Source organism: Uranotaenia lowii, chromosome 2 (genome assembly GCF_029784155.1).
Source record: "Uranotaenia lowii strain MFRU-FL chromosome 2, ASM2978415v1, whole genome shotgun sequence".
In the NCBI taxonomy this organism is placed as follows: domain Eukaryota; kingdom Metazoa; phylum Arthropoda; class Insecta; order Diptera; family Culicidae; genus Uranotaenia; species Uranotaenia lowii.
Genome location: NC_073692.1, coordinates 102,342,862 through 102,363,948, shown reverse-complemented (window position 1 = coordinate 102,363,948; position 21,087 = coordinate 102,342,862). Strand labels below are relative to the sequence as shown.

At 36.0% G+C, this 21,087-nt stretch overlaps 1 protein-coding gene across 1 annotated transcript in view; it reads right to left on the bottom strand.

Annotated features, from left to right (window-relative positions):
* The window catches only part of LOC129744990 (mitogen-activated protein kinase 1-like), a 323,706-nt gene that overhangs the window by 138,350 nt on the left and 164,269 nt on the right, over positions 1-21,087 (bottom strand). The gene's annotated exons all lie outside the window — the stretch shown is intronic.

Below are 21,087 nucleotides of genomic sequence, written 5' to 3'. Positions count from 1 at the left end.
GTTTTCTCAGAATTTTTGTCATTTTGATTATCTTTTATTCTCCTGTTATACATTCTCCCATTTTTTTTTCTTTTTTATCCATGTGATTATAATAATTCCTTTACGTGTCTTCCGTTTTTCTGTATGCTGTTCTGATGTTTTATGTTCGTTCAAATTTGGAACACTCAATTTTAAAAAAATTCTAACTCCGTTCTAACTCCTTTATTTGATTTCTTTCAAGCATTTTTATTGTCACGTTTTATTTTTTATTTTTGTTTTCTACTAATTGCTCGTTTCCTCATTTTTCATTCTCGAGTTTGATGTTTTCCATAACTTTATATATAAACAGATTATTGCAAAAATCAGCTTTTCGTTTTTCTCAACCCTCGTTCAAGTCTTTCGTTCTCTTATTTTTTTGTAATGTACTTAAATTTATCGGTATTTTTAATCTCTCGTTTATTCTGGTCTAATATTTCGTTCAATTTAATATTTTTATATAATTTGATGTTTCTCTGCTTATCATTCTCCCATTACATCTTAATTTCATATCGTTTTAGAACTTATCTTTAATTGATTTCATCATCAAAATCGAATTTTAGAAGCATACAGTGAATTCAATTTGACTCATATTTTTGGAAATTAAATAAATTATTGAATTAAAAGGAAACCAGGATGTTGTATAAGGAGTGTATTCGAAAAAAAATGCAACACTTTGATTTGTGAATAGCTTTTGAATGCATGAATGGAAATTGATAAAATTTTCAGTGAAGCTACCTAGCAATGAAATGTGTACGTGTAGAAAATTTGATGACAATCTGTCAAGTGAATTTTGAGATATCCAACACTGAAGTTCATAGACAAAGTTTTTTGGGCTGGATCGAGAAAAATCCAGGAAAGTTCCTGTGGGAGACCCAAAAACAGCTAGAAATAAACTTTTCGATCATAGTTCATGTGGAAAATCGTTAAAGAAGCCCAAGAGGATCCAACAGAGAGCTAAACTGTCAATAAAAATATATCATGATTCATTCCATAAAGTCGAGGAATGTGAGCAGTTTTATCAAACGCTATCTGAAAATATCAGTAGGGAAAGTGAAAAAAAACATATTTTTTCAAACTGGTTTGTCTAACTGATTGATACACAGATCTGACTTCATTTCTAAAAGGTTAAAAAGCTGCCCACTGGTAAAACGACCAAACTACGGTGGTCAAATCGTGCGCAAAATATTTGGAACGCTATCGAGGAGTTATTTTGAAAAATCCGTAATGGATATCAAACGGACTCTTTAGCGAGCAGCTTGCAGGTTTCTAGCCAGATTTTTTTTTGTTGACAAGTCACGCTTGGATGTTTCGGAGATACACAAGGAGAAAAAAAAAATTAAAATTTGGTGTATGGTACTTGAGAAAGCTGAAGATCTGTGGAAGCAGTTAGTCAATGTTTCAGAACGTTTTACAAGATGAATGGCTAAAAATACAGAAGACTGCCTCTAAATGCATAGAACTTCAATAGGTCTAATAAAATTTATTCTCTGTTTTGCTTGGATCTGGAATCGCTCTATTACGCAAAAACTGTGATGGAGTGCGAAAAAGTTAAATACGGTGATTTTGTGTCGATGGACGACAATCGGCTAAATTTGTCAAAATCTCGATCAAATTGATTTTTTTTTTTAATTTCAAGGGTCAAGCTTTAGGAAACAGAGAACGTTATCAAAAAGAGCCTTGATTTGGAAAAAGCTGACTCATAGAATACATTATAGATAATGCACGTGGAGCCCAAAAATTAAAGTTGAACAACTTCTTCATTGAACGCTATCTCAAAAATCACTTCACAGAACTCGACATGAATGCCATAAAGATAGTAAAGTGTCGTTAATAAAACGTAAAAAAAAAACTTCACAGAACGTCACAAAAATTTGCCCATGTAGATATTAAATTACTTGGTAGCTTCACTGAAAATTTCATAAATTTCCATATATGCATTAGAAAATTATTCAAAGAACAAAGTGTTGCTTTTTTCGAATACACTTCCTATGGCGACCGTCAAAGTATCTTTTGAGGCCCGAGCTCCTTATCAACAGCCCACGTTTAACAATTGGAGCCGTTCTATGAATATTTTGCAGAAATTTTAACAAAATTCCACAACAACTCCTAATGTTGATGATTTCACGAAAAATCTCTCCTCAGTGAATCTAAGCTATAAAATTGGATTCACTCATAATGGGAATATTCCGTCCGTTTCCCGGTATGCTAATGCGAATCGAAAACCCTGAAACATACGTTTGAATGTGGGTAGGTGAATACTGGTATGTACCTGACCCAAACAAAAAACATTTTTCCGATCTAATTCGGTTAATGGAAACCTCAACCGGGATGCTGGGTACCAAGCACTGTGTATCTGATGGGGCCCGTTTAAACTTTCAGAAACATGCTGTTATAAAATGATTCCCTTCTGACGCCCTGTTTTCGAGAGATCAAGCGAGTTTTTCGATTCGAACAGGTTTGTGTTCTCCGTTCGATGTTTTATTTATTCAAGCACGGATATGCTACACATATATTTGGGAGCAGTTTAAAAAGCCTCACAAGCGGTTGTTTTTTAAAGCCGAGTATTATCTCAAATTCATGCCCTTGAACATTGAAGGTATTGTTAGGGATAGAAAATCGATGAAAAAATAAGTCGATTCTGCAAATTTTAATCTTACCAAACGCAGGAAGAATTTTATTAGCTGTCTATCAATTGTTGATACTCACCTGAAAAAAAAGAAAACAAAATAACTTAATCATTAAGGCATTGTATAAATTCGATATGATGAAAGCGTTTGAAGCAGTGAATAAATTCCCTGGAACCTCTATGGTAATTAGAATCCCTCTGAGCGTTTGCCGGAGAGCTATTGGACTTTGACTTGTGTTGTAATGGATTGATTTCCCCTTCAACGAAGACGGAACATCAATCGGACCTCGTAAAGCATATCTATCTGTATTTCCTAGAAATGTCTTCGTAAGTATGTGTGTAATAAATTATACATTCGAGCTCTCGGCATCACCCGGACTGGTAGACGCAGACATGCAGACATCAATCAAACCGAGCAATTCCCAACTGTGAATGCTGAAAGTGCCTTATTAATTACCTCGAAATGCTCGACAGTTCCAAAGCAGTTAGTGGAAAACCCTTTCTCAGATGTTATGGTGACATGAGAAAATATTGGGAAAAAGAGACTCAACCGGAATATTTCCGAAGATTGGTTTCCATACGCTTGTTTTGGTAGTACTCAATAATGCTTAAACATAATAAAAAGTCACCCAGGTACAATTTATGAAATTTTTTTTTAATACATTTTGACGAACCGAGAAACAAACAACTGAATTGGGAAAATATTAAATGAGAAAAAAATACATAAACGATCCTTCTTCCTGTTTGATTTGATATGTTCGGCCTGGCAAACAAAATAAGAAAGCATTCCAGATGGAAGCAACTTTTAGTTGCCTTGGTAAACATGAATTTTGTCATATCAAATTTCAATGTACCCACTTGTACTAGAGCGATCCAATAAAGATTGAAGGAAGAACTTGCTTGGAAGGAGGAAAGCAAACATATTCGGGGACACTTGGCAAACAAATTTCATCCTGTATGCTCTCACAAGTTAATTGGATGTGATCTTTTCTCGGAAAGTCAAACTGTAAAATTGCTGAAGCAACTTTGCAAAGAACTTGAGCGGTATTTAAATTTTATTTGATGGTCAATTAAGTATCCTCTGTCTCGATTGTTGATTCCATAATTCGTTTTTTCCAATCTTTTGGGTTTAGCACCCAATTTAAAACGATTTTTCTCACGAAGCAAGTTGCCCTGTAGGAAAACGGAAGCCATTTTACCTTCCGCAATAAAATGTTTGTAATTCATGAATCGAATAGTGGCTCCATAGACCTGAGAAAAAACAGCCATGAAAACAGCTAGTAATGTTACACGTTGTCGTCTTACTTTCGGTAGCGGCTCCATTCAAGATGCCTAGAATCAGGAATCTGGATTCATACCCATACATATTTAGTTGGCCTTGCTCCTCTGGTGAATGATGCGCACAACACAAACAAATGGCAATTTCTGGGTCCATTAATTTTTCATCGCCACACATAAAACTGGGGCCAAGCCATTCTGGGAAGAAAACTTCATTTATGTCCGGGAGTGATGAATTGCTTCCAAACTAACTAAAGATACCTAACCCTATAGAGCGGAAAGACGAGGTGAGTGCATTTTCTGTTTGTGGGAAAATTTTCTGGCTTTTCTGTTATTTAGAGTATGTCAAAGTGAATTAACGATTTTTTTCAGTTTCAAGATACGGTTGATTGCAAATATCTCAGAGACATTACAAGTAAATCCACAACAAAGATTGATTATTATTGGATGATTAAAGTATCCTAAAAAAAAACAAATTTAAAAAAAAGGAAAGATGCCTTTAGGAAAAGTGAGTAGGTATTTCATTGATATTTTCAGGGTTGCTAGTGATTTTTCGTTTTGAAAGTTTTTCCCGTTTTTTTCGGTTAAAAATGATGATTTTCCCGGTATTTATTATACTTGTTTTTTTTTTAAATATAAACTCATGGTGAATAAATAACATTCAATGTTTAACAATTGTTGTCTTGGTAAATATTTTAATGTCTTTTTGTATCAAATCGACAGGTTTCCATAAATTTTTGGAACGAATCCAACAAAATTGGCATCAATTCAATTTTAATCGCGTTGAGATTTGAAAAAAAAATTGGGCGAAAATCGACTTCCATAACAGAAATGGCAAAAACATAAAAAATGCTTAAATGACAAACAAACATTAAGAGCGACAAAAATCCTAAAAATAACCAAAACTACAAAAAAAAATTTCAATGACAAAAAAAAATTAAAAAATTCTGAAAACAACTGAAATGACGAACTTTTGTTATTCTGTAACTGATGTGGTTTGTGTATCAGGTAGCTTATTTTGTTATTTTGTCTGTTTCGTGTCAGGTTTGTTCTTATATTTGTCATATTTGTCATATTTGTAATTTTGTAATTTTTTCTATTTGGTCTTTTTCTGTTTTGTTCCTCTTTTATAAAAAAAAAAACTTGAGAGAAATAATTAAATTTAATGTTCATACTATTATCTTGCCATTTTAAGTACTTATACTTTAATGAAAAATAAAAAGAACACCTTTGTGTAAAATTTAGTCTTAGATAAACCTTTTAATAGTGAACGTGTGATGTTGGTTTTTAAAAGCCAAATTCGAACCATTCCACATAATAAAGCCACTAGTTCTCGAAAAATTGCCTATGGCATCGAATATCAATTTGCGGCTACATTTTTCTATTTCGGGCAAAATCAACCTGCCACTCTAGTTTACAAAACTACGCTCATTAAAATTGGAGATTTCGAATCAACATAGCCGAAGCTTTTCAAAATTTTATTCCTTTTAAAACATTAGACGATTATTTTATTTGAAAGCGCTACCAAATTAAAAACGGCCATTTTAGAAGCAGTATTTCACTATAATATAAGTTAAGGGGGTCCCCTAAAATAAAAATTGCAGAATTTTTCCCACATGCTTATTGACTGGGCAAATCAGTACAATTATTTTCAAAACCTAACAAAATCTGGGCATTCGTTTTTTATTTTTTTTACACAAGTTCTGAACAAATCAAGCAGAATCCAGTGATTATTTTGAAAAAAAAATCTATAACAAAGTGACAAACACCAAACACCTAAAATTTTCATTTTTTACCGAAACTTGTCAGCAATGCTCGAATCGTTTTTTTAAACTATTAAAAAACAATTAAGATATAAATAGCAAAAGAAAATATAGACCAATTTGAGTTTTCTGTTTGAGGCAGATCACAGTTTACTTTATTTGTCCAGTTCACTTTACTTTGAAACCCCATTTATGTCCGAATAAATCCGGGAAATCTGGGATGTCTACAATACATAATTTATCACTTTCTCTTACTACAATACATAATACATCACTTACTTACTTATTAAATAAAGAGAATATTACAGGAGAGTATCAATCATTCTATTTTGAATGTGAAATGTTTTTTTCCACGTTTAAAAAAATGTTACGGTTTTCACGATAGCTAGAATAACGAGAGCTGGGATCAAAGTTTCCGAAATCACAGAAATTCACAGCATTTTGAGAAAAATTTCGACACAAAATCTGTGTCACAGATCACAGAATTTTCAAAAATTTTACAAAATTCACAGATTTTCTAAATTTTGAACAGATTTCCCAGATTATAAATTTTTATGTCACTTTCTAATTTTTATTTCATAATTTCCCAATGAACTTTATAGAAGTAGCTTTTGGAAATGAAGAGTTAATCACTGTAAATTTAGCCGATAAAATAATTTCATAAAATTTATAGAAGTAGCGTAACCGAAATTCACCCCAGAATTTTAGGTTCGAAACACAGAATTCGAATTTTTTTTTGTCAAAATCACAGAATTTTTTCGGCAACCTTGGCTAGAATAATAATAAAACCGAACAATCTGGAATGCTCACTTTATAAACATAAGTATGAATAATGAAAAATTATTGTTAGCCTTTCGATCATTAATGAATTTTGCGTAGGCCTTAACACTCTATACCCTTTTCCTAATATGTAATAAATTTTTTTAATCTTTTTCTAAAATCTAGATATGAAATTATAATTTTAATTAGAGACACTGGTTTGTGGTTCTTAATGAAATCTGACTTTAGGTTTCGAATTTATTTCGAATAAATTTATTTCTATGATTTTTTAAAATTTTTAATTCTAAGTCTAATATCTCAATGTTTTTTCCCAATCGTCATGAAGGAAAAATTCATTTTGCTTTCGATTTTTCTAATCAGCTTTCAATGATCTGCAACTAATCATGAAGAGAAAAATATTTTAATATCTATCTTGAATGTTTTCTAAATCAGAGAATTTTGGATTATGACAGAGTTATTAAACTGATATGAATAAATTTTGTATTTAACAACTTTGTATAAAGTTTTAAGAAAGATTAACTCTTATGCAATATTTGCACGTGATGTATTAACAATTATTGTTTGAAGACACAATTTCAATGCAATTTACTAAGCTTGCCAAATTTACATTTAACACAAAAATGAAAGATTTGAATAACTCAACTCCAGTTTTTTGTTTGCTCTTGCAAGGAATGTCTATGAATCTAACAAAAACTGTGGTTTCTTCTAAGATTTTTAGGCTAACCGAGTTGGACCGCAACTTTCCTAAGTTTTAAAATTGAATATTTGAACATACCCGTATTTAAAGCCGGAAAATTTGGCAATATACTGAACTCATGTTTAGTTCCTTCAAATATTTAAAATATTATGTTTTCTCTGGGAGGGCATATGCAAAAAAAAAATATTCATATGGCCCGAAAAAAAATACCCCGGGCCTCCCGATGGCTTAATCCGGCCCTGGCTGGTGTTTTTAGCATTTGTAAGATGCTAGCCATTATATCTTTAGAAAATGTAGGCTTTAGTGTTAAGAAAGATTTAGATCTCTTCAAAGAAACACGAAGTTTCATTGAGATCCTATATGTTAGTGTTAGTTTAAAAAAAAACAAAAAGGTTTTATGTGGATTTTCTGCTTGTTTGTTAACAACATAACCAGTTGTCGATTCGCAAGAAGACCGTGAAAAGCCTCTGAAGAAATTTATGAGAATTTAACCATTGTTTGAGGAATTATATGCCATGTTCTGAGAGTTTAAACTAGCTTCATGAAAATTCAAATCTAAGTTTATTTTATAGAAATTCAAAGAAAAGTTGACATATAGGCAATTAGTGCGTAGATAAAAAAAAACTTGATAGGTGTTCATTTTGTAAGTTAGGGTGAAAGAAAGTTCAATCTGTATGTACAATGTAGTTACATACAAATTACACAACTGAAGTATGAAAAGACTGAAAATTAAAATATCACTGAAATTACTGTCTGATTCAGATCTTCAAAATCAAATCTATCAGGTTCGATAGTTGTCGAATATTCTTTTTAGAAAATACGATACATTTCAAATCAGAACACTTTATCACTACACTAAAATGTCATTTTATGATTTTTACCTATACAAGTGATGACCAAATCCGTGATTTGAAAACACGCTTATATGATAAAATACTTTAGACACCACCAGGGAAACAATTTCAACGATGTCGAACGTAAGAAATATTATTATCATCGAATTGGAAGAGGTATTCCAAATAAACTAAATTTTCCAAAACTGGAAATCCGAATCCTGTCAGGCTCCGCTTACCAACTACTGTTTCAAGGAACGAAAACTCAAAATGAGCTCCCGAATCTTCCATCAAAACTAAATGTAGCTCCTTTTTACAGCAGAAAATACCCCGAATCAGATGTTTACTTTCCAAATAACTCAAGCAAGATCATCAAGAGAGCCACCAAGTCGAGGACTTGTGCAAAGTACAAGGACCATCTTGGTCGTCCGTCAGTCAATCTTGTATCTGGACGATTTCTCTGAAAGCTAGCAAAATGAACTAAAGAGGGAAAATTATCGCGATATAACAGTGATTGCCAAGGGCGCTCTGATAGATTCGTAGAAACACATTTCTTTTCAGCTCGTTCTTTTTTATTTATTTCCGAGCGCACCCGGTAGTTTTCCTTTCCAGGAGACAAAAAAAAAAACGATAAATTGTTACGCGGAGGATTCACCTCGAAGATGGGTGAATCAAAACATTCTCTATCTCGTTCAACCACTACTGGCGGCACTGACGGCTAGTTGATGGTTAATTAATGACTTGTTTGTTGATGTTGGCGTTGGCGAATTGTCTCGGAAATGGTTGCTCACCTAGGCAACAAACAGTTTAATTATTTCACCTGTTCGTTTGTTCGGAAGAAGAAATCGGCTCTATTCCGAGGATTGACTCTAGGGCAGAATCTGGCGATTTCCATTTGTTTACTGTACCCTAACAAGCATCAATCATAAGTGGAGCCGGACAGTTCTTGACAATGGGGAGGTTAAGGATTCGGGAAGAGAAGACCATTTGAGAACGTCTCAAATGAACAGAAATAATTAGGCTTTATCTGAATATCAAGACCGGTTTGACTGCGAAGAAAATGGTGTAAAATCTTGAATTTTGACGTTTCTATTCGAATATGTATATTTAGACGGTTAGAAACACTGAACAGGAAGATTAAAATGAATTGGGAATAAATAAAAAAAACTTGTTGTGATTTACATTCAAACTTTCAAGTTGATACCGTGGCGACCGTGGAAAAATGACTATCATCACACTCAAGTATTCTTTTGGAACTGACTTAAAATTTGAGTTTCAGGTTAATTTGGATGCAATTCATATTCACTTAAAATGTAAAAGTCGACCATTTAAAAAATAAACATTAAATCAAGCACCTCTTTGAAGCCACATTCGAATTCAAATTTTGAGTAAAATTCAAATTCACTCAAAATTGAAGTCAAAATATTAATCTTAATCCTAAGAGGCGCTCAATGTAAAAGGTGTATTTTTACGGTCGCCATAATGTTTCAAATAAATTTTTATTGAATTTATTTTTTTTAAATTTCAATTCAAATGTGACTCTAAAGAAGAACGCTTTTTTAAAAAGTTGAATTCGATAGTTATTTTGAATCTATCCTCAATATTCCAGTTGAATGATTCATTAACCCATACTCAAATTGAAAATTCAGTATACGGAATTCTAAGCCTCTAAATGCAAAAATTTGGAAAAGGAAAGTAATTTTTCACGGTCGCCATATTATATCCAAAAGTAACGTTCCATGTTTATTTCAGACTCAATCCAGTATCCTTATTGAGCGAATCAAGCATTCTAAGCATCCGAATTCCGAATTAAGAGTTCAAAATTTAAAGCCCTTAGCTTTGAGACGTAAATTATTTTATCCATCAAAAACATCAAAAAACTTCCACATTAAAGCTAAGCGTTTTTGTAGCCTCCGTAAAACATAGGATTTTAACAAGCACTCTATACACAATTCAGTTCGTTTACTTCCTTCCTTCGAACGACAAACTTTTTCCTGAAGACAAAACACGTCATTCGTTCGCGTTAATCGAGTCGAGATGAGAAAATGAAAAAAAAAAAAAATCTTGCAGTTCTTCAACGTGGTTCTGGGAAAAATAGGGTCAATGAGTTATTTTAGTCTTGAAACCTTTTCTTACAACGACAAAGTAAACGTGAAATTCAAAGTGTCGTCAAAATAATGAACGTACGTTAGATTTTTATTATTTTAAAATTAAATCTGTTATGACTCAGTTTCTTTTTTGAGAACAATATTCGTAATTGAAGTTTAGGTGAGGCTTAATTTTCAGCCGAATTTCACACCATTAACCAAAACAAATCCACCCACCACCACCAATCCTTGTTGGGGGGATGGCGAAGAACGCGCTGGCAGTGAGCTGGTAAAACATCGTTTGCCAAAGTTTTCCATGTTTCGTCACGTGTGTGTTGTGCTGTCTTGTGCTTTGTATCGGTACAATTTGATGTTGATGTCAGAATTTGTGCAAGCGCAAAACGAACATTAGCCCAATGGCATTAACATATTGTGTAAAATATATTCGCAAACCGGGGTTGATGTATCCGAGGAACTGGCAAAATATGGGTGGAATAAGATTTATTCGATGTTAATGAGTTTTCGAAAAAACGCTATGAAATTTCGAATCTATGATTTAAATTTAGCCGGGAGACTGTCTGAAAGTTTTTGGTATTGGTACTGCTATCCAAAATTTTGCCAATGAACATTTCCCGTGAAAAACGATTTCCTTTTTTCGACGTAATTTTGATATTGACGAATAAATTTCTTTCCTGGAAGGATATTCACCAAAGAGTGCACGTGTTACTGTTTTTACATAAGTAGGAAGATGATAGATATGGAAGAATAAGACGAAATAGCCTTCTTCATTTCGTTGGATAAGTCAAATTGCAAGAAGTTCTAACGTCCTATTTGAGTATCTAACTTTAAAAATGGAAACTATGTGTGAAAATTAAAATAAATAATATAAAGAATACAAAAGGCATCCACTTGGCTATTGCAATAAAGTTTAGCTTTCGCTTGTTGGGAGAACTCATGAAATTGGACGCCACCTGGACGTTGATCACTACATACCAGTTCATAATTTTATTCTGTGATGATCAAATTTGATTAAAAAATCTGATAAAAAATAAAACGAATCATAAAAAAACAAATAAAAATAAGAAAATCTTTGAAAGGATGGATGTTCGAGCTTAGCAGTTCGACATCGATGATTTGGGGCAGTATAATTCGTTTAAAGTTTGTTAAAAATATACGAGTTTTATTTAAGCGGAATGTTCAATTTTAAATATTCAACATTCAATCCTCATTCCTTCATGGGACACCACAAAAAAGAGTCAAATTACTACATGTTAATTTCGTTCTTAATTTACCTTACTTGGGAAAGGAAATTCGGGCAACTCGACCATAGCTCAAAATGTACCGGGACACGCGAAACAAGGTAAGAAAATTAAATACCATAAATTATCCCGGCAGAAAATAACAGGAAGTGATACGTTTTTTGCCTGTTTGCCGGCAAGTTGCCTTGCAACCGAGCCTTTGCTTTTTAGCTCGTCAGTCGAGCGAGAATGTTAATCTTCCACCGTTCCTGGTATCCGTTTTTGCCTTGCATACATGTAGGTGCTTGAACTAATTTCTGATTACGTTTTTGTACCAGGTACCACACCTGAGAAAGGGACGTGTGATGCTGGTTTTGGTGGCATTAGAGTGTTGCTGATAACCGCGCACCGGATATCTGTAACTCTAGTGACTCGAATTTCCGAGTCGAGCCAAGGCCTTTCCGCTGCCGACTTAGTTCTTCATCAAATGAATCAGATTTGTCTCAGTTTGGAGGATGCTGATAATATTTCGTCCCGAAAGCAACCGACGAAGCCAGTTAAATATTCACATGTCTGAGAACTTTCATCACTCACCAAAAGACCGAAAACTAAGTGCTATATTTCCCCGAAAATGGAGGTAATCCATGCATATTCATTTGTAATATGTACAGTATTAATAAGTTTCGTTCTCAAGATGGTGGTTTTTTTTAGCTTAGCTTAGCTTAGCTTGATTGACTACTCACATCCACCTTGAATCATTGAATCCGAAATGCACCTTAAGATGTCTTTATAAAGAGTTTAAAAGTATTCTAGTATACTCTGTGATTGATTTTTAAATTTGGTTTAAATACGAGTCAATACATTTCGGATTCCAAGATCGCAGGCGTGGCTCAGTAGAACAAGTTCCACATCACCAATGGTTGCTACTCCGTGATTGACAGAGGCCATCAATTTTGTTCAGAGGTCAAATGAACGGAACCTGGGATTGGCTACACATTCACAATGCACAAAACTGATGCTCTCTTTTTGAACATCAATAACGGCGCCGGCCACGTCCTAGTAGTCAATGGATAGGTTAGAAAAAATTAGAAAGGGATGAAAGAACAGCTTTGTGCTTAAGGACCGAGGTTACCTCTGCATCCTTGCAAAAAATTTGGTTGGGAATTCGGGGGAAAGGAAATAATTAGGAAACACTTTTGACTAGTGTTTAGCAGTGGCTATCAGCAATGTTTTCTCCTGAAATATATTTTTATTTATTAAAACATTTGAGCGAAACAAGAAACGACAATTTTGAATGGAGATTATTACTAAAACACATTCGAAGTCAATCGTTTCAACTTGATTTTCATCTTTATCTGAATCTATAATAGTTGCTGCTCTCATAATTCAAAGTTCGAAATGATATTCGATCTAATGTTCTAAATCATGTTTATGTAGGAATTTAAAAAGTGTAATAGTTCAAATATTTTGGAGAAAAATTTATAATTATATTGAAAAAAAAAGAAAAGTGAATTGAACCATTGGAGAAATCTAGTCCAAATAGAACGTTTTATCTTTTTTTTAAAGAGAAATGGAGAGAATGGTATCACATTTAAAAACTATGTTAATTTTTTTAGCAATTTCGATTAAAAGATTCATTTAACGACTTCCCCAATTTGATCACAAACATTTAGAATTGACTTGTGTCTTGTTTATTATTTAATCATGATATACATGAATAACGATCGCCTTAAAGTTTTGGACATGTGAATAAGGAAAAATTGATGGGAAATTAAGAAATTCTAAACAAGCTATTGAATAAGTTAATCCAAGATTAGGTTTGATACAAGAATAAAAAAAAATTTAAACCAAAAAAGGGTCCAATTTTGTAATAAAACTGATTAAATTAATATTTTGAATTTGTGAAATAACGATTGGTTTGAAAACATTTAAAATTATTCTTTAAAAATTACGAAATGTTTTTTTTTGCGACATTATTAATGTGGCACGAATATTTGTGAATAATTTTTAACATTGACAACATTGTAGAATTTTGGTAAGATTTACACGTTTTGATCAACTTATTATAAAAAAATGAGAATACTTAGCTTTAACGTTTTCCGGATACCAAACACCAATGAATAGCTCCGAAGGTTTTATCCCCGATTAGTATGAGTGGTCGACAGCATTCCAGGAAAACAGGGCAGATCATCTTTTGAAATAAGGATTTGAGACCTCTTGGAAATTTTTTCGTCTTGTATGGCTGATACCGGAAAACCTTCGGATTTGACTTGAAATTAACTTCAGCAAAAATCTAATAAGGTTTAAACTTGAATTTGAACGGTCTCGAAAATTTTCTTTAAAAGTAAAACACCTCAAGATGGTGGTTTTTTTTTTCATCTATATAAAGTAACACCCGCGTTTAAATTTTAGGATATCGAACATGAAGATAGAATTTTTCGAAACGCTCCCGATATTTGTGCATTGTCTTTTGCTATGTCACATCCAGCTGCGGATCATCATATAAAAACATCTGGGAGCATCATAAACTCAACTTGTACCCATTGCAATCCAGTTCAATTGAAACATGTGGTATGACACGACACGTATTTGAGAAACATATTAATGCTGCTGGCGAAAAGCTCAAACAAATCAGCGCCACTCTATTGATAAAACCAAACAAACACCAGCGGCGGCAGCTGATGATTGGATAGTTTTTGCGCGTTCTCGCAAATTTATACCGCACAATCTTTTTTTACACAGTTTGTACCGCCCCAAAATCTAAATGGTAAAAAAGGATGAGTCACGCTACATGTTTCCACAAGTTTTGGCATAAATTTTTTTTAAACAAAAAAGGCTTGACACCGATAGTCTTGTATTTTATGTAAGGTTCCGTTTACATACCACGTGGACAACTTAGGGGGAGGGGAGTAGGGGTTTGGGTCCACGTGGACAAACTTACTTCCAAAATATTTTCTAAAGGTGAGTAAATATTAACATGTTTAAATCAAAATCTGAAATTGAAAAGCTTTCCAGTTTAAATTCAAACAACTAGTAGCCATCTGAAAGCAAGGGATCAATCTGATGATTTAGAAATTTAAATTTTTTTAAATTATTTTATATCAGGAAATGCCAATTAGTTTTTTTTTTAATCAGCCAATTCAATAACAAAAAGGCAAAAAGTAGTGTTTTATAACGGTCAAATTAGATTAAAAAAAAAAATTTACAATCTGTCCACGTTGACATCCGGGGAGGGGGGTAGGGGTTTGCCAAATGTACAGGCGGGTCCACGAAGGGGGAGGAGGGGTCAAAAATATCGTTTTTTTCTGTCCACGTGGTATCTGAACGACCCTTATATCAATATTGGGCTTAGCCAACAAGTTTAAGGTCGTTAAAAATAAAAATTTACGTATACTATTGATCCGTTTTCGCAACCTTAGTTACAGCAATGAAATCTACCTAAAACAACCAGTGGATGAGAAAATGGCTGTCTTTCGTCCTACTTAGTAACAACATGACTAGACTTTTAGAGAAGCTTCGCAAATCGTCCCAGCTGCCTCGTCTGGATTGCTTCGGTCTGGCTCTGATCCAGGAATTTATTAGGGTCCGGGCCAATAAGGCGTTCCCTGGTTAGGCAGCTTGCCTGACCATAGGAGACGTCGGTAGACCTCATCGTAGCAGCCCAAGAGCAGATCGAGAAAGTTTTAAGCAACATATAGAGTAGCGGGAATTTTCAGATATCTACCAACTAAGATTCACCAGGAGGTTAAGGACAAACTTTTAAAAGAGATGACACTCTCTATCGGCTAACAAGGTCAATGATATCCTTACAGGTTCAGCGGCGAAGGTCCCAACATAGACGAAAGCCATTCGTCCATAGAAAGTCAATGGGGTTTGTAACTCTCAAAAACTTCAACGGTTCTAAGGTATTCTTAAGGGAGAAATCTTCAATACCTATAGTCAAGAGATGGAATCTTGCCACCAAATCCTTGTAAAATGAACGCTGAATGTTCAGTTAATGGAATTGTCAAGAGGAATCATTTAGTTTCATTGAAATTTTATAAATGTTGGTCAGTCTGTTAACTTTAAAATGAGGTTTTCGTGAAATGATCTTTGAGCTGTAGGTAAGAAAATTAAATACCACGGCGAATACGAAGTTCTACAGCGCTACGGCGGCGGAAATTCTTTGTGAGAAGACACTGGTGCGTAACCTTAACAAATAAGTGATCATGCGGATCGAAACTTGGATAAGCTCACGACGGAGGAAAGACTTCAGGTCACACTAAGTGTAAAATCTCCTCGTTCAGCTTGTTGACGTTTCCTTCTAAACGATGGAACTCGCCATTCGCTTTATCAAGCGTTTCTTTGAGAACTTGCACCCGCTCTTTCAACTCCTCCAACTAAGTGTCTCAACTTCAGCGAGGAATCAGCCCTCTGCAGGTGTGGTCGCTTTTATGGTCCCCAGATTATCCCTTTCGGGGCCTGGCACCAACTGGGTGGTTAGCCCAGTCACAACTAACAAAACTTCCCCAAAAGACTCGCCATGTTTTAACGCAGTGGTTTTCAAAGTGGACCCTACCGCCCCCTTGGGGGCGTTGAGAGCTTCCAGGGGGACGGTGAGCTCAATTTTGAAAATTGGGGGGCGTTGCAAGAGCTCAGGGGGGCGGTGAGGTCATAATTCACATTTTCACAAATCACGAAACAACGAAGATTTGAAAACAATTAAATTCAATGCAAAACAATGAAATTCCATTACAGAACCTCAGGTCAGGTTTAAAACTAAAATATCGATAATTTCATAGAGCTGGATGCAAATTTTTGTTATTTTTTTTTTTTTTTCAAAAAATGTATCTAAAAGATTTTTTAATATTGTCACAGATTTTGTATATCCTCTACATGCTGATCATGTTTTGTATGGTTATTTTGGGTTATACTAAATAAGATAAATTTTCGATGGCAAGGCTTGATAATTTTTAATGTCTTAAGAAAACTGATAAACAGAAAAAAACACCTTCGAAAAATTTTTGTAAAAGGGTGTTATATCATAACTTATATGTGATTTAGTGATAGCTCTTCTGAGAAAAAATTTGAAATAATTTTTTTGGGCAAGAGCATTTTAGTTCTTACTTGTTCATCTTTATTTCAATTGTGGCATTTACAATCGATAAACTTTTAATCTATTCGGTTATCACTAACATTTCTGGAATTCAGTTATAAAAATCTAATTTAATCTTGAAGACCATATGAAGGCATAACTTGAACAGGAATCAAACTCAGATATAAAAAAATAATACTTTTTTTACGTTATTTCACCGGCTGGACAGTAATTAATTGTTAAGTTTGCATTCAATAATGCAAAAAATATGGTGAATATATAGTTTTGTTGCATATAATTTTATATCAAAACAAACTAATAAATCAGTTGAAGTAATTGTTCACCAAATTTTACATAAAATCAAATGTTTGCTGGAGGTTTGAAGCAAAAGCTTTCAAGTTTTTGTGTTTGGTAATTTTTCATATATTTTTCGAATATTGCATTTTTTCTTTCGGGAGAAATAGTATGTAAATAAAATTCTTAAATTTTGAAAAATCACGAAATATAGTTTAAAATATGAAAAATCGTTTGACATTAAAAAATTTAAATTGACCATTTTTTACACCTACCCCTTTGGCTCTGATGATCTCGTGTAGATTTGAATGAATTTTGAGTTGAGTATTACAAAAGCATAAAGCCAAATGCTAATGGTTTTTCAACGATACAGATAATCATTATTTTAAGATTTTCTAAAAATTTGCCCTGGGAGGCTTTGAGCTCAAAAAATTTGCAAAAGGGGGCGGTGAATGAAAAAAGTTTGAAAACCACTGTTTTAACGGGACGGTGACGATCCACTCCCTTATCCGTAGGCACATTTGTCCCGTACGTTTGGATAACGTGCCGCTAAATATTAAGCCTACCCTTTTCTGAAGGCAGCAGAGAAGTGACCGCCAGCTATGTAACCGTATCGCCTTCGAGTTTCCCCGAAACTCGTACCATTTTCGTTCGCCAGGTCGTCATAAAGGGTGGGGGTAGGTGTAGCTCTATGGCCGAATATCTACACTAGTGCAGACACGTTTCAGCTCTGGAGTACGAGGAGGTCCAGGACTTCCCCTCAATGATCTTTTTTTTTTATTAGTTGATCACCCAGGTGGTTAATTCTTTTTACGGATTGCATTCCAAGGCACGGAGGGCAACCGCGTCTCGCCAGTATGCTACTCTGGGTCCATGGGTGCAATTGATCGACTGTAGATAATATGTACCCCTACGACAAAGAGTCCACCTGGTGCCTCTGGTCATAATTCCCATCCGGACCCGCAACGAAGGCTGTACTCGTGGTGGGAGACCAAGTTCGCGCTCATGTGCTCATCGGCTTACTCGGTTTCAAGGCAAAACTCCAGCATATATCTATACCCTGCCTCTTGTTACAATTTAAGACCTTCTCCTCTGACGATTTGAAGTCCGGCCATTACTCGTTACTCGAGGCTCGCTTGGTTAACACTACTACCGTGCGCTCCGCCTCTGTTCTAGTCCACTGCTAGAGATCTAACTACTTGAGATCTTGGATCCGCTTGGTTTGGCTCGAGGCCCTCTCCTCTATGTCACAGTTCAAAGACGGGTCTTAACGAAACTACTCGGATGATTCTCGGCAAAGACGTCATCTTACATCGACTCGAGTGACTCACTCGCCGACGACGTGAAGTCGGTGGAGGTATCCTTCACAGTGTTTTCGACGTACCTAGCAGCTCGGCATAAGCAGAAGGTAAAGTCTTATCTTCGCAAGCTCTACTGCTAGGATCGGACGCACTTAACTCGAAAGCCTCCCGTCGAAAAGACATTCTACTCTGACCTTGGTCCGGTCTTCTTCCTCACTTTGGCTGGCAGCACTAGGCTTCTCGACCGCCCTGTGCCAATCGAAAGCAGCTTATCCTAAACTCGCGCCTGTCACAGCATACGTACGGGTCTTTTACGCTTACGACTCAGATGAATTCTGACGGTGATGTCATCATAACCGGCTTAAGTGGCTTGACGACGACGTGAAACCAATCTAGCCGAGAGTATACCGCGGCGTCAGTACTCTTCCCCCTACGAGTTCGACTGCGGTGAAGGTCATGTCTTATCCCCACAGTCTCCGTCGCACAGGGCGCGTTCTGCTCGGATACTCCGCGACGGTTACGGTGGAGAATCCTACACACGCACGCAACGTACCTTTGTATGCTTTAATGCTAGGCTCGGACGCACACTACTCAGATGCTTCCCAGCGAAGGAGTCACCCTACACCGGTCGCGAGCTGGTGCTGGTTCCACCTTCTCTGCTAGCAGGGCATTCATGAACTAGGTAAACCCATTGCGGGCCACGCATCAAGTATTGGCATCCTCACACATTCTCCGCACGATGTTGTCGAGTGTCGTGTCGGGTCCATAGGCGCAAGCATGATAATGCTTACCCCTTCGAACCTTGAAAGGTTGAACACTACGTGCTCTGGTGTCTCAACAGTGTCATCGCAGATTGGACAGAATGGCGAAGCCATATGTCCAAACCGATGGATGTACTGCATGAAGAATTCGTGACCAGCCGTCGTGCAGAAATCCACCTTCCATGTTTCCGAACCATACAAAATCTGACGTTAGGGATCAAGCAATGGGTTCATCGGCCGCGTCAGCTGGTACCGAAGACACTGTTCGGTATCCGCTGACAACCCGCAAGTTCATCATCCGCTGCCCACTGCAGAGCTTCTGCAGATTTCACTGCCTGCTCAAGGCTGCCACTCCGTACTGCAGAATGGACGAGGTCACGCTCGCCAGGACCCTTCTTCTACTGCAGCGGATCGCCGAGTTGATCGTCATTGCTCGCGAGAGAGCCCTCGTGAAACTCAGCCGATCGTCGATCATCACCTCTAAGTGATTAATCGCACGCTTGGACTCGATTGCTCACGGTCCAGCTGCAATCGTCCCTGTTTGTGCTGATATCATGTTTGTGATCAGCACTATTTCGGTTCTGTGATGAACCAGACGCTCTTGGAGCGCATCCAACTTTCCACTTGCTCGATCAATACTGTAGCGAGTAGCAGAACTTCCTATGTTGATGAGCCCGGTGCTAGGACAACCACGTCGTCAGCGAATCCCATAAGTCTCACTCCTGTGTGGAGACGCAGCCTCAGTAGTTTGTCGTAGACGATATTCCACAATACCGGGACAAGTATTGATTCTTGTTAAACCCCTGCTGCTCACGCTCAGTGTATCTAATCCCTCGCTGGTCATACACTGTATTTGGAGGTTACGGATGTAACACTCTACCATCCTTCAGATACATATGCTGGAATCCTCATATCAATAAGCGACGACGCAATCGCTGCTCAACTGACGCTGTTGAAGGCGTTCTAAACTTAAGTTTGGGCATTTTTAAAATGCGATGATCTATCTACAAGATAACCATACCTTAACAATGTGCTTGCATATATCGCAAGACCTCAAGCGGAAATAATTAAGCAACCAACAGTGGTAAATGGATGGTATGAGTAACAAAAAGGTTAATCAAGAAATAGTATCGTCGGATGAAGGCTTTGTGATGATTAGGGTTTACGAAATTTACTCCTGTAGATGGAGATGATTCATAGTCAAGATGCTCACGGCAAAAGAGTCATTATCATCTTCGCGGACTTCGACGCGTAGGACGAAGGTAGTAGATTATCAAGTCACAGTTGAAAAACTTCTAGATTACTGGCCAAACTGAAAACACAGGCTTTGCGAATGTAGGCTTTACCAATACCTTCAAAATATCCTTCATAGACTATCTGAATTTAGCTGATCATGGCAACCAGGGTAACTGATTAACGATCTGCACAGAATACAAACGGGAATTGTTGGACAGACAATTTTGTTTTCCGAAAGGTAGATCTAAGGTAAATGCTATTTGAATGGTGAAAAAGAAGCGGCATGGAGTTAGCAGAGTGCATTCAACAACGGCAGCTGGAAAGTTTCCCAGGGAACAAGTGCCCAATATCGTGTGTAGGATAATCAAAAGCTTTTTAGAAAATCAAGTCTTGATATATCAAATCGAAACCGGGTTACAGTCTATTGGCCTAAGAGCGGGAATTCAATAGAGTTCCATGCTTCCATACCATGTACAACTAGATGAGAACGTCGAAGATAGGAGTTTTCCCGTACATACAGTTAAATGTTGACAGATATACGAAAACAGAAGCAATAGATAATAGCAAATGACATGACACATGACCTGCTGAACTGGACCAAAGTCCAAGGAGTTATCAGTGACGTTTCTTAGCGACTGAAGCTCTGTCGCAACTTTCATATGGTGGAGTACTTACGAAAAAACGGTAAAATCGTGCTAGCGACGGTTCAAAATCAAACCACATATTAATGAGCAGCTTCAAAGAATTTGACGACCTTTTCTTCTTGTTATGATCGGAATTAGTTGTCTTAGATCATTTTTAGATACATATATAACGATCAAATTTTGATAATGGCATACTGAAAAACAAACTGAGATTAGCCCAACTTTTAAAACGCTTCAAATCTCTGTGTAGCTAGTGGCGGCCGCCAAACTCTTCAGAACTTGTTAGTAGGTAGGTACAAACCTAAAACATAAAAATAAAGGTTTCAGCTGTTACATATAGTTACAAGAAATAATCCATTAGATTTTATTTTTCGAAAAAAAATCATTGTTTGCCATTTTACTTCTTTATTTATCAATACCTCTTCTTTATTTATCAATACCACTCACAGCCCTAAAA